Here is a 15,774-nt window from a genome sequence, read left to right on the forward strand (position 1 = left end):
TGTGCACACCCCTCCACGTACTGACTGATGGTTCGGCCCCATTCAACTTCTGGGTCTCCAAATTGTCCACGTGGCCAGAGCTAGCCTTTTATGCCTTGGAGGTGCTGGTCTGCCCGGCGGCCAGCGTTTTGTCTGAACGTGTATTCAGCACGGCAGGGGGCGTCATTACAGACAAACGCAGCCGCCTGTCTACAGCCAATGTGGACAAGCTGACGATCATAAAAATGAACCAGGCATGGATCCCACAGGACCTGTCCATCCTTTGTGCAGATTAGATATTAACTACCTCCCCTTAACAATATATTATTCTACTCCAGGGCACTTCCTCATTCAATCCTATTTTTATTTTCATTTTACCATTATATTGCGGGGCAACCCAAAGTTGAATGAACCTCTCCTCTGTCTGGGTGCCGGGGCCTAAATGTGTGACAGTGGCCTGTTCCAGTGGTGGGTGACGTAAAGCCTGATTCTCTGCTATGACATGAAGACTGATTCTGTGCTGACATGAAGCCAGATTCTCTGTTACGCGACCTCTCTCCTCTGCCTGGGTGCCTGGGCCTAAATATGTGACAGTGGCCTGTTCCAGTGGTGGGTGACGTGAAGCCTGATTCTCTGCTATGACATGAAGACTGATTCTGTGCTGACATAAGGCCAGATTCTCTGTTACGGGACCTCTCTCCTCTGTCTGGGTGCCGGGGCCTAAATATGTGACAGTGGCCTGTTCCAGTGGTGGGTGACGTGAAGCCTGATTCTCTGCTATGACATGAAGACTGATTCTGTGCTGACATAAGGCCAGATTCTCTGTTACGGGACCTCTCTCCTCTGTCTGGGTGCCGGGGCCTAAATATGTGACAGTGGCCTGTTCCAGTGGTGGGTGACGTGAAGCTTGATTCTCTGCTATGACATGAAGACTGATTCTCTGCTGACATGAAGCCTGAATCTCTGTTACGGGACCTCTCTCCTCTGCCTGGGTGCCTGGGCCTAAATATGTGACAGTGGCCTGTTCCAGTGGTGGGTGACGTAAAGCCTGATTCTCTGCTATGACATGAAGACTGATTCTGTGCTGACATGAAGCCAGATTCTCTGTTACGCGACCTCTCTCCTCTGCCTGGGTGCCTGGGCCTAAATATGTGACAGTGGCCTGTTCCAGTGGTGGGTGACGTGAAGCCTGATTCTCTGCTATGACATGAAGACTGATTCTGTGCTGACATAAGGCCAGATTCTCTGTTACGGGACCTCTCTCCTCTGTCTGGGTGCCGGGGCCTAAATATGTGACAGTGGCCTGTTCCAGTGGTGGGTGACGTGAAGCCTGATTCTCTGCTATGACATGAAGACTGATTCTGTGCTGACATAAGGCCAGATTCTCTGTTACGGGACCTCTCTCCTCTGTCTGGGTGCCGGGGCCTAAATATGTGACAGTGGCCTGTTCCAGTGGTGGGTGACGTGAAGCTTGATTCTCTGCTATGACATGAAGACTGATTCTCTGCTGACATGAAGCCTGAATCTCTGTTACGGGACCTCTCTCCTCTGCCTGGGTGCCTGGGCCTAAATATGTGACAGTGGCCTGTTCCAGTGGTGGGTGATGTGAAGCCTGATTCTCTGCTATGACATGAAGACTTATTCTGTGCTGACATGAAGCCAGATTCTCTGTTACGGGACCTCTCTCCTCTGCCTGGGTGCCTGGGCCTAAATGTGTGACAGTGGCCTGTTCCAGTGGTAGGTGACGTGAAGCCTGATTCTCTGCTATGACATGAAGACTGATTCTGTGCTGACATAAGGCCAGATTCTATGTTACGGGACCTCTCTCCTCTGTCTGGGTGCCGGGGCCTAAATGTGTGACAGTGGCCTGTTCCAGTGGTGGGTGACGTGAAGCCTGATTCTCTGCTATGACTTGAAGACTGATTCTGTGCTGACATGAAGACAGATTCTCTGTTACGGGACCTCTCACCTCTGCCTGGGTGCCTGGGCCTAAATATGTGACAGTGGCCTGTTCCAGTGGTGGGTGACGTGAAGCCTGATTCTCTGCTATGACATGAAGACTGATTCTGTGCTGACATGAAGCCAGATTCTCTGTTACGGGACCTCTCTCCTCTGCCTGGGTGCCTGGGCCTAAATATGTGACAGTGGCCTGTTCCAGTGGTGGGTGACGTGAAGCCTGATTCTCTGCTATGACATGAAGACTGATTCTGTGCTGACATAAGGCCAGATTCTCTGTTACGGGACCTCTCTCCTCTGTCTGGGTGCCGGGGCCTAAATGTGTGACAGTGGCCTGTTCCAGTGGTGGGTGACGTGAAGCCTGATTCTCTGCTATGACATGAAGACTGATTCTGTGCTGACATGAAGCCAGATTCTCTGTTACGGGACCTCTCTCCTCTGCCTGGGTGCCTGGGCCTAAATATGTGACAGTGGCCTGTTCCAGTGGTGGGTGACGTGAAGCCTGATTCTCTGCTATGACATGAAGACTGATTCTGTGCTGACATGAAGCCAGATTCTCTGTTACGGGACCTCTCTCCTCTGCCTGGGTGCCTGGGCCTAAATATGTGACAGTGGTCTGTTCCAGTGGTGGGTGACGTGAAGCCTGATTCTCTGCTATGACATGAAGACTTATTCTGTGCTGACATGAAGCCAGATTCTCTGTTACGGGACCTCTCTCCTCTGCCTGGGTGCCTGGGCCTAAATATGTGACAGTGGCCTCTTCCAGTGGTGGGTGACGTGAAGCCTGATTCTCTGCTATGACATGAAGACTGATTCTCTGCTGACATGAAGCCAGATTCTCTGTTACGGGACCTCTCTCCTCTGTCTGGGTGCCAGGGCCTAAATGTGTGACAGTGGCCTCTTCCAGTGGTGGGTGACGTGAAGCCTGATTCTCTGCTATGACATGAAGACTGATTCTGTGCTGACATGAAGCCAGATTCTCTGCTATGGCATGAAGAGACTGATTCTCAGCTGACATGAAGCCAGATTCTCTGCTATGGCATGAAGAGACTGATTCTCTGCTGACGTGAAGCCAGATTCTCTGCTATGGGACCTCTGTCCAATTGATATTGGTTAATTTTTATTTTTTTTATTTTTATTTTAATTCATTTCCCTATCCACATTTGTTTGCAGGGGATTTACCTACATGTTGCTGCCTTTTGCAGCCCTCTAGCTCTTTCCTGGGCTGTTTTACAGCCTTTTTAGTGCCCAAAAGTTCGGGTCCCCATTGACTTCAATGGGGTTCGGGACGAAGTTCGGGTCGGGTTCGGATCCCGAACCCGAACATTTCCGGGAAGTTCGGCCGAACTTCTCGAACCCGAACATTCAGGTGTTCGCTCAACTCTATGGATGAGTAAACGTAGTAGATTTGCACATATATCTACAGTTGACGCAACCTAGACAAGGATAACATCCCAATCCAGGCCGTGTCAAGGTAGATTGTCTCAGTGCTTTTTTAGTCCCAATATCCGCCCTAACTAGCTGATCCCTCAAACTCGTGGATTTTCTAGAGGAGAACAGTGGTGGACTACTAAATTCTGGTACATCTTTAATAGACCCAGCTAAAGTGGGCCAATGTCGTCTGATGATATGACTGATATCATTGCTCGCCTCTGTGTAAGTGGATACAAAGTGGATCCTAGATGTTGTGCATTTCACTGTTGGATTGGACAGGATTTTCTTCCTGTCCAATCCAATAGAATCAGAGCCCGATACTATTGGTCGCCCGGGTGGGTCGATCAATGTCTTGTGGATCTTGGGTAGTACGTATAATACAGGGGTTACAGGATGAGCCACAATGAGATAATTCATGAGCTCAATATCTATAACCCCTGACATGTAAGCATCATTAAGGCAGCGTCGGATGATGGCGCCTATATGAAATTTCGGATCACCATCCAAGATATTATAGACATTAGTATCCCCCAATTGTTGTAATACCTCAGCCACATACTTCTTAGAATCCATAACAACGACGGCACCACCCTTGTCCGCAGGCTTGAAGACAAGGGCGGTGTCGTTCCTGAGTTGTTTCAGAGCTTGTGCTTCATCCCTGGTGAGATTGGGGTGTTTAAAGGTGGAATCATCATAATTAGATTTCAACCTCTCAATATCCAACCGTACACCTTTGATAAATGCATCAACAGCAGGTTGACCCGTGTCAGGAGTGAAGCCGCTCTTAGTATATAAATCAAAGTCACGTAAAGATAATTCGCTGATTTTATCAATGGCCTTGTTTGTTTTACCCCTAAACCAGGTTTTAAATTTTATCGAGCGAAAAAATTGAAGACAAATCACATTCAAGTTTCAACCAATCAACATGCATAGTGGGACAAAAGGAAAAACCTTTGTTCAAAACACTCACTTGAGTTGCGGTGAGTTCTCTGGAAGAGAGATTAACAACAGTCATTTCTTCTTGTTCATGGCTTTGTTGGACGTGCCTCGAGTCTTGAAAATGCGTGGTTTGTCGGTTTCGTCTGTAGCATCAACCGCCACGTCTGGTTCTGTGTTTCCTTTTGGTTGTTTCTGCATCTTGTATCCTAAAAAATCACCCTCCGATGAAACTGTTGGAATCCGTCGTCTTTTTTTTATTATTCTCCCTGTAATACGATGTTGATGAATCACTATGCCATGTATATACTGAACCCCTTTTGTAATCATCCGAGTCCCTGTTCCATTTGATACGTTTGTCTTCCTCTGATTGGGTTTGGAACTTTGACAAATGTTCATTCAAAACACTGGTATAGGTGTTAAAGTCGTCAATTGACATATCCACCTTTAATCTGTGTACAATGTCCGTGATATCACACGATAGGGTACATAATTCACACTGTAGGTACTCAATATTCATCAAAATAAAATAAAATGCGTATTGGTTGGAAAGGATTTCAAATCTTTTACAAAAAAGTTCATCCCCAAAAAACAGGTTGGGGCGTAAATTTGACCGCATACCTCTTGGAATCCTGCGGTCTATAAAATATTCCCCCAAAGTGGTCATGTGCAGACGTAATGAAATGGATCTCCTGGCCAGAGATTCATGTTTCCTCTTTAATTCTTTAAGTTATGGTACATTAAGGAAGGTAGCATCTCCCTGTATCCCACGTATGACACGCTCAGTCTCCTCCTGTGAGTAGGTGACACCGCTGGATGAATTTGTGTCGGGACTCGACATGATACAAAAGTAATATTGAAAATGAAAAAAATAAAATGAAATAAAAAACAGCAAACGGTTGTGCTCAGCCAAAAAGCCAAGTATACAAAGGTAAAAGTATGGCAGCACCAACCATTAATAGAAGTGGGTGCTAGCTCAAGGGGAGAGGCCTACCCAAAATGCATTGCTGAAAAACAGAGCAGCACTCCAGGATTGCGGCAAAAAAATTGTGTTTATTCACCTATTAGTGACGCAAGGTTTTGGCTCCAACAGGAAGCCTTTCTAAAGCAATGTGAACAATGCAAAATAGACATAGAGTCAGGTCCATAAGTATTAGGACATCGACCCAATTCTAACATTTTTGGCTCTGTACACCACCACAATGGATTTGAAATGAAACAAACAAGATGTGCTTTAACTGCAGACTGTCAGCTTTAATTTGAGGGTATTTACATCCAAATCAGGTGAACGGTGCAGGAATTACAACAGTTTGCATATGTGCCTCCCACTTGTTAAGGAACCAAAATGAATGGGACAATTGGCTTCTCAGCTGTTCCATGGCCAGCTGTGTGTTATTCCCTCATTATCCCAATTACAGTGAGCAGATAAAAGGTCCAGAGTTCATTTCCAGTCTGCTATTTGCATTTGGAATCTGTTGCTGACAACTCTCAAGATGAGATTCAAAGAGCTGTCACTATCAGTGAAGCAAGCCATCATTAGGCTGAAAAAACACAACAAACCCATCAGAGAGATAGCAAAAACATTAGACGTGGCCAAAACAACTGTTTGGAACATTCTTAAAAAGAAGGAACGCATCCCGGACGACACGGAAAACAACTGTGGTGGATGACCGAAGAATTCTTTCGCTGGTTAAGAAAACTCCCTTCACAACAGTTGGCCAGATCAAGAACACTCTCCAGGAGGTAGGTGTATGTGTGTCAAAGTCAACAATCAAGAGAAGACTTCACCAGAGTGAATACAGAGGGTTCACCACAAGATGTAAACCATTGGTGAGCCTCAAAAACAGGAAGGCCAGATTAGAGTTTGCCAAACGACATCTAAAAAAGCCTTCACAGTTCTGGAAAAACAGATGAGACAGATGAGACCAAGATCAACTTGTACCAGAGTGATGGGAAGAGAAGAGTATGGAGAAGGAAAGGAACTGCTCATGATCCTAAGCATACCACCTCATCAGTGAAGCATGGTGGTGGTAGTGTCATGGCATGGGCATGTATGGCTGCCAATGGAACTGGTTCTCTTGTATTTATTGATGATGTGACTGCCGACAAAAGCAGCAGGATGAATTCTGAAGTGTTTCGGACAATATTATCTGCTAATATTCAGCCAAATGCTTCAGAACTCATTGGACGGCGCTTCACAGTACAGATGGACAATGACCCAAAGCATACTGCAAAAGCAACCAGAGTTTTTTTTAAGGGAAAGAAGTGGAATGTTATGCAATGGCCAGGGTCGTAGCTATAGGCTCATGGGCCCTGGTGCAAGAGTTCAGTTTGGGCCCCCCCTTACCTCAATACCGTTTCCTAACACCACCAGACCCCTGCACGCCCACCATGCCCAATGGCAGAACTAAAATCTCACCGAGAAAATACATTTTAATGCAATAAGTGCATGTACAGCTGCTCTCCATTCATTTTCTATGGGGCCGGTGAAAATAGCCGAGTGCTGGCTCGTCTATTTCCGTCGAGCCCGTAGAAGTGAATGGGAGTGGTGGCCGGTCATGCGCGGTACGCTCCCATTCACTTCTATGGGGAGCCGGCTTGGTGATGGCCGGACTGGAGTCCTCCAGCCACCACCTTGCGAGGCTCCTTTCTCGATATAGGTGCGGGTCCCAGTGGTGGGACCCGCACCTATAAGACAATGGGGGCATAGCCTAGCAATATGCCCCCATTGTCTATGATGAGACAACCCCTTTAAAGTGATAATTGACTTAAGGTTAGGCTGCTACGTTCACATGACTATGGCGCTGCCGTGCCTGTGGCACCACAGCTATGTGAATGTACAGTAGTTGACACTTTAAAGGGAATCTGTCACCTCTATTAACTCAAAATCGGATTTTAAAGCAGTCATGCTGCACAGCTTACTTTGAACCGGCTGTGCTCTTCTATCTTGTAATCCGTCCAGTAGTTTAGGAGAAAAACGACTTTTAAGATTATTCAAATTAACCCTGAAGGTGCCCAGAGGGGCGTTATGTTCCCCTTTGTGTGCCCAGTAACGCCCCTCTTACAGTGCCCAGAACGCCTTCCTCCAGAATCGCTAACCACCCACAGCCTCTCATCCCTCTCCTCCCCCTCCCTCACGTCCGAGCGAAGTCTCTCGCAGACGCAGTACCCACTGAGGGCTGCGCCAGTGCGATCTGCAGGAGACTGAAGGAAGAGCGAGCATCGGACGTCACTGGGCTCGGTGCATGCCCAGTGACGACGATGAAGCTCCTGCCCTCAGTCTCCAGCAAATCGCACTGGCGCAGCCCTCAGTGGGTACTGCGTCTGCGAGAGACTTCGCTCGGACGTGAGGGAGAGGGAGGAGAGGGATGAGACGCTGTGGGCGGTTAGGCATTCTGAAGGAAGGCGTTTTGGGCACTGTAAGAGGGGCGTTACTGGGCACACAAAGGGGAACATAACGCCCCTCTGGGCACCTTCAGGGCTAATTTGAATAATCTTAAAAGTCGTTTTTCTCCTAAACTACTGGACGGATTACAAGATAGAAGAGCACAGCCGGTTCAAAGTAAGCTGTGCTGCATGACTGCTTTAAAATCCGATTTTGAGTTAGGAGAGGTGACAGAATCCCTTTAAGTCGAGTCTAAAACGGGGATACATCAGGAGGCAAGGTAGTGGCAGTGTACCCCCCAAACTGAGGTGACATGCTGTATAGCCACATTACAGCAGTGTCACTCACCCAGTGCAAGTAGAACCCAGCCCCATCCCAAGCCATCACAATCTGGGGAAACCAGTAGAAACTGGGTAGTTTATACACAGACTACTAGCAACTAGGTCCTGGGCCCCTGGCCCTACCAGCCTGTAGCAGGAGTGGCCGACCCTTCCACATCAGTCAAGCCTCCGCTCATGCTGGCTGCTGTGCTGGTATCTCCCAGTCAGTCCCCATTCCTTCCCACCCAGCACCATTGCTCTGTAGAGCTCTGCTGGTCACGCCGCCTCACCTCACTCACTCCCTGCAGCAGGCATGCACAGCTTCACATCGATGTCCGGCTCACAACTCTACCACACACTAACAACGGGAGCGGAGCCATGCCCTCTCCTGAATGTGGCTGCACGTACACATGCTCTGCCCCCACCACTATGTGAACTTAATTGTATGTAAATCACTAGTGCTGCCTGCAGACAGTTCTGAAGCAGCGCTTTCATTGTTTACTGGGTCTGGGACTCTGTCTCTCCTGACTTAGGGGCCCGGTCGCAATTGCGACCGCTGCGACCCCTATAGCTACACCACTGGCAATGGCCAAGTCAATCCCCTGACCTGAATCCGATTGAGCATGCATTTCACTTGCTGAAGACAAAACTGAAGGGAAAATGCCCCAAGAACAAGCAGGAACTGAAGACAGTTGCAGTAGAGGCCTGGCAGAGCATCACCAGGGATGAAACCCAGCGTCTGGTGATGTCTATGCGTTCCAGACTTCAGGCTGTAATTGACTGCAAAGGATTTGCAACCAAGTATTAAAAAGGGAAAGTTTGATTTATGATTATTATTCTGTCCCATTACTTTTGGTCCCTTAACAAGTGGGAGGCACATATGCAAACTATTGTAATTCCTGCACCGTTCACCTGATTTGGATGTAAATACCCTCAAATTACAGCAGACAGTCTGCAGGTAAAGCACATCTTGTTCGTTTCATTTCAAATCCATTGTGGTGGTGTATAGAGCCAAAAATATTAGAATTGTGTCGATGTCCCAATATTTATGGACCTGGCTGTATATGGTGAAGGGAAGTGACATCATCAAATTGAAGTGTTTGCAAAAAAAGGCAGCATTAACCCTTGCTGGCGTGAACAATAATATAAATACATCAAGACATTACAATTTATCAACAAAAAAAAAAACACGTGTAATACATTCATGATACAGTGCAGTGAAAAAAAATTCATGAATTTCCATATAGGATTGGTACAAAATCAATGTGTACATAAAATGCTTTAAAAATTCTTCCCAACATTAAATGGTTAAAAAAGGTTGTTTCAATTCATTATACATGGGGAATGGCAGGAACACATGATGGTTGGCGTGAGTGAAAGCACATGTTTAAGCAACTTACATACCCCCATTGTGAACCGACGGCTCTGCTCGGCGTGCCCGATCCGCCAGTGCGCATGCGCCAAACGGCGCATCATGTCGGTGTCTTAGAAAAGCGTCATAGCAAACTTGCGCCTGCGCAGTATTCAGTGTTCCTCAACAGTCGCCATCTTGGAAAAGGTAAAGCATAGGTAAGACGCAGTCTGGTCCCGTCTGGGCGGCCGGCGGCAAAGTTGGAAGGAAGAGCCTGAGCTGCTTGCCCGGCCCGAGCACCTTGTGCTGGTGAGGTGAGGGCGGCGGCGGAGTGATAGTGTTCGTGCCCAGCTGCTGCTGCTCCCTTACAGGATACAAGAAGAACACTGCTCTCTCTTGCCTCGGGCGCCTGCGTGTGTGTGAGCGCCTGCAGCAGGGTGTTGTGTGTGAGTTTGCGGTAAGGTGTGGGGGTCCTGTGTTGTCTCTGCGGTGCGGGGGGAGTGCTGCGATCTGTCTCCTCAGTGTAGAGTGTGGTCAGACTGGCCCTGAGCCACCCGACCCCCAGGAAGACTTGCAGAAGACCAGTGTGTGTAACTGATCAGATCTGAGGGCCCCAATGAAAACAAATCATGTACTGCTCCGTGTGGTCAAAGACTATTACCAGGGACTCTGTATCCACAAGGACGTACCGCCATCTTTATAGAAGACCATACTAGTACTTCAGACAGTCTATTAGATTATATGTAATGTGATTAACTAGCCATGGGGACTGGGACATTTCAGTTCGTCCCTCAGTTTGGCGGGACAGGCATCTGGCATCTGTCCGCCGCCACAAAACAATCTGGATGTGCCCCTCCCGAGCCCAGGCTCTGGATCCGCCACTGTCCTAAGGGTCTGCAGATAGGGGCCAGTGTTTAGTAGGAGAGACTCTGCCAGACTACATGAGTGACCTGAAGAAGGCGTTGATATGGGGACACACTGTCGCATACCCTGGGTGAAAGAAGACAGCTCAGTGCCTCTCATGTATTGTTTTGCACATTGGGGTGCACCACGTCGTACCATCCACTCCGATGAACCTCGGCGACTCCCATTGGATCCAGCGTAGTGTCGGGACCATCCCAAACCCAGTCACTGCATATGCATCAGTATTATGTCACAGCATGCAGCAGTGTTATGTCACAGCTGGCAGTGTTACTACATCACAGCATATAGCAGTATTATGTCACAGTCAGCAGTGTTATTACATCACAGCATACAGCAGCATTATGTGTACATCACAGCTGGCAGTGTTATTACATCACAGCATGCAGCAGTGTTATGTCACAGCCAGCAGTGTTATTATATCACAGTATGCAGCAGTATTACCGTATATCATAGCCAGCAGTGTTATTACATCACAGCATGCAACAGTGTTATGTCACAGCCAGCAGTGTTATTACATCACAGCATGCAGCAGTGTTATTACATCACAGCATGCAGCAGTGTTATTACATCACAGCATGCAGCAGTGTTATGTCACAGCCAGCAGTGTTATTATATCACAGTATGCAGCAGTATTACCGTATATCATAGCCAGCAGTGTTATTACATCACAGCATGCAGCAGTGTTATTACATCACAGCATGCAGCAGTGTTATTACATCACAGCATGCAGAAGTATTTTGTAACAGCTGGCGTGTTATTACATGACAGCATGCAGCTGTATTATGATATCATAGTAAATAGCATTATTATGCCACAGCTGGTATCAATAATACCTAGCAGCATTATTACATTATAACAGGTAACATCACTACGGGTAGGATTATTATTATGTCACAGTTTCGATCATGACAGTCAGCATTTTTATGTCACAGCTTCCACCATGGCGATCAGCATTATTATGTTACAGCTGCCATCATGGCGATCAGCATTATTATGTCACAGCTGCCATCATGGCGATCAGCATTATTATGTCACAGCTGCCATCATGGCGATCAGCATTTTTATGTCACAGCTGCCATCATGGCGATCAGCATTATTATGTCACAGCTGCCATCATGGCGATCAGCATTTTTATGTCACAGCTGCCATCATGGCGATCAGCATTATTATGTCACAGCTGCCATCATGGCGATCAGCATTATTATGTCACAGCTGCCATCATGGCGATCAGCATTATTATGTCACAGCTGCCATCATGGCGATCAGCATTATTATGCCACAGCTGCCACCATGGCGGTCAGCATTATTATGCCACAGCTGCCACCATGGCGGTCAGCATTATTATTATGTCACAGTTTCCATCATGACAGTCAGCATTATTATGTCACAGCTGCCATCATGGCGATCAGCATTATTATGGCAAAACAGGCAGAGAAACATGAGGACTAACAAACAGACACAAAATTTCTTGCATGGAATGATTTTGCTCGTTTGTTGATGTAGTCCTCTTGGACTTGAACATCCCTTTACACAGAGGATTCTTCTCACTGTTTCCATTAAATCTCCAGTTTAGTTTTTAGCATATCCAATCATTTTTGGATCATTTTAAACCAATTCTGGTCTAATCAAAAGGCTTTCCTGGAGGTTTTATCACATGGATCTGGTAATTATAGTCACTTATGTTGACCTCGTCATGTAAGTAATTTATCTCATTGTGGCTCTGCCCCTATTCTCTCTTCCAATTTTACAGCAATAAATTCTGGATTTACAGGAAGTCCCTCTAGACCCAGCGATCTCCAACTTTGTGTCATATATATAAGAAACATGAATGTGCTCTATCAGTAAATGTCAGTGGGATTTGTAAGTTGGCAGGTAGAGTTTCCCGAAAGAAAACTCATAAACTAAAGCAAAACACAAACTCAAACACAACTAAGTAACTAAATTTTATAAAATCACCAGCATTTGTGAATATAACGATTACCTTGACACAAGTGAAAGGGACCTAGAGGGAGCTGTTACAGCCCTGTTCCAGCGTTTTAGGCTTTCAGATGCCATACAATGCATGTGGAGGGTTAAGTGTCTGTGACCGGCGTTTTTGCTGATCGCAGGCATCAGTGCCGGATGTCTGCTGTTTATAACGCAAGTGCAGTGGGCGCTATATTTAAATACCCCACTTTCACCGTAAATTTATAATGGGCAGTTGGGAAGGGGATAAGGAAGGTTGAAATTTGCATGCAATCATCTATCTTTCCAGTGGAGAAAACTTTTAAATTATACACCAGGACCAGATCATGGGCTATGAAAGCCCTGGTGCTAAATATTTTAGTGACCTGTGACCCATGAGACTGAATGGCGGTGCAGCAAGCCATCGGCCTGAGGACGGTGATGCAGTTGAATGTATGGTGGCCACTACTTTTGTCTCAGGTCGTCCTCACAGGTCTCTAACTTCTCTGCGCCATGCACCACGACCTCAGGTCCTGCACCAAGCATACCACAGTGTGTCAGTGTCACGCCCCCTGCCATGTGGGTGTTCTGAGGAGATCTGTCAGAGTTGCTGCACGTGACTCGATCTGACAGTTTGTTTTGTTATGGGTTTGAACTGAATCCCTCCTCCACCCAGGTGTTGTTCTTTAGGTAATTGGTGAGGCTATTTATTCCTCCCTCTCCCTATAGCTTTTGTGGGTTATAGTTCTGCCTTGTGTGAGCTCTGGAAGTTTGGTGGATCGTCTGCTCCAACACTTCTCTAGATAAGTCCTTTTTCCTTTTTTCCTTCTGTGTTTGTTTTTACTAGGCCTCTCGGGTGACGCTAGCTCCTTCGGTTGTTGAAGGAGCTGGGTGTCTCTTTCCCTCTTCCCTACAGCTGAGGGTTTGGTTCATTGTGTTATAGTCTTAGGTACGTGGGCATGTGCATATCTACCATCGAGATAATGCACATGGGCATAGCAGCTTAGGGAAAGTGTTTTAGGAATTGCTAGGAGGTGACCCCTTTGTTCCCTAGCATTTGGGGCCTAGTCATTTGTTTTGTTTGCCTTGTCGTGTTCTGTTTCCTTCCCTTATCTTACCTACCGTGACACTATAACCCGCCATACCGTCATTTTTCCCCTTGCTGTTTGCAAAATCGAAACTATTGATGCTTTGGTTGATCGCATGCAGGGATTGTCTTTGGAGGTAGCTGACCTCCGCAATTCGGTTGCACGGTGTCAGAGTACTTTGGCGTCTGGTGCCGCCGGGGGAAACCAGGTCTGCCAGGAACCTAAGGTCGCTCTCCCTGATTTTTCTGGTAGACTGCTGGTTTTCTGGGGGAGGTGATAACTTTCTTCGGTTCAGGGAGTCCTGTAAATTGTATTTTCGTCTGTGTCCGATTTCATCTGGAGACGAAAACCAAAGAGTAGGGATTATTATTTCTCTGCTAAAAGGTGATGCTCAGTCTTGGGCTTTTTCTCTGCCGACCGGTTCACAGTCCCTCTGGTTGGTGGATAAATTTTTCGGAGCCCTGGGCCTGATTTATCATGACCCAGACCGGGTCTCTATGGCTGAATCTAAGTTGCGCAGCTTGTGCCAGGGAGAACGTACTGCTGAGTCGTATTGTGCTGAATTTAGAAGATGGGCGACTGTCTCGGAGTGGAATGATCCTGCACTCCGTAGTCAGTTCTGTCATGGGCTATCTGAGAGATTAAAAGATGCCCTTGCATTTCATGAAAAACCTGATTCTTTAGAGGCGGCCATGTCTTTGGCTGTATGGATTGATAGACGTCTTAGGGAGAGGCGCAAGGTTCCCCTCGGGCAGGGGGTGCTGTCTGGTGGAGAATCAGTACCTCCTGTCCCTCGGGGTACTATGACACTTGAATTAGGGGCTGGAGAGGAGCCTATGCAATTGGGTCAGGTTACTTCTTGCTCTGGTAATAGGAATTTTAGGAAGCTGAATAGACTGGGTTACTTCTGTTGTCAAGAAGGTCATTTCGTTAATGTGTGCCCTTTTATTAAACCTCAAAGTGGTAATAAAAAACAAATAGGGGATTCCTTCAAAGAAAGAAAAAACTCCCTTACTCTTGGTAGTGTGATTGGGGAGTCAGAGCAGGCATATTCGTATCCTACCTGCAGTACCCGATTCCTCCTGCCTGCCATGGTGACGCTAGACTCTGGAAATTTTGAGTTAAAGTTATTTGTTGACAGTGGCTCAGGGGTTAATCTTATTGATTTTCAATTTCTTCAGAGTCATGGTTTTAAAACTAGTACATTAAGCAAAGAGATACCAGTGTTTGCTATAGATTCTGCCCCCCTCTCGCAAAGATGTCTAACTCATATTGTTCAGGATATTCATTTGAGGGTGAATGATTCTCATGTTGAGTTAATTTCTTGCTTTGTTATGAAAGGTTTGCCTGCTCCGATGGTTCTGGGTTTACCATGGTTGATAAAACATAACCATATCATTGACTGGCAAACAAGACAAATCAGTAATTGGAGTGAATTTTGTATGAACAACTGTCTTAGTGCCTCTATTTCGACGGTGTCCACTAAGGTGTTGACTCAGTTTCTTTCCGATTTTTCGGACGTATTCTCGGAGGGTGGAACTCAGGAGTTGCCCCCTTACCGAGAGTATGATTGTCCGGTCAATCTTATCCCCGAAGCAAAATTGCCAAAATCTCGGTTATATAATCTTTCTCAACCCGAAAGAGTAGCTATGCGGGAGTATATTGCCGAGAGTTTGGCAAAGGGACATATTAGACCATCTCCCATTGTCAATACGGTGTAGTTTTGTCTGGAACTTCCGCAGGCCTGGAAGATCCATAATGTGTTTCACAGCTCCTTGTTGAAGAAATATGTGGAACCTGCGGAACCATCTCCTTTGCCTCCTCCTCCTAATCTGGAGTTTCAGATCTCTAGAATTCTCAACTCACGTGTTCTTCGGGGTTCCCTTCAGTACCTGGTGCATTGGAGGGGGATACGGTCCCGAAGGAAAGAATGTGGGTTTTGGCTACCGATGTTAATGCTAGCCACCTTGTCAATGCCTTTCACAGGGCACACCCGGATAAAGTTAGACCTGGGTGTCCGGAGGTCACCCGTAGTGGGGGAAGGGGGGGGGTACTGTCACGCCCCCTGCCCTGTGGGTGTTCTGAGGAGATCTGTCAGAGTTGCTGCACGTGACTCGATCTGACAGTTTGTTTTGTTGTGGGTTTGAACTGAATCCCACCTCCTCCCAGGTGTTGTTCTTTAGGTAATTGGTGAGGCTATTTATTCCTTCCTCTCCCTATAGCCTTTGCTGGTTATAGTTCTGCCTTGTGTGAGCTCTGGAAGTTTGGTGGATCGTCTGCTACAAACCTTCTCTAGATAAGTCCTTTTCCCTTCTTTCCTTCTGTGTCTGTTTTTACTAGGCCTCTAGGGTGACGCTAGCTCCTTCGGTTGTTGAAAGAGCTGGGTGTCTCTTTCCCTCTTCCCTACAGCTGAGGGTTTGGTTCAGTGTGTTATAGTCTTAGGTACGTGGGCATGTG

This window comes from Bufo bufo, chromosome 5, assembly GCF_905171765.1.
Source record: "Bufo bufo chromosome 5, aBufBuf1.1, whole genome shotgun sequence".
Classification (NCBI taxonomy): Eukaryota; Metazoa; Chordata; class Amphibia; order Anura; family Bufonidae; genus Bufo; species Bufo bufo.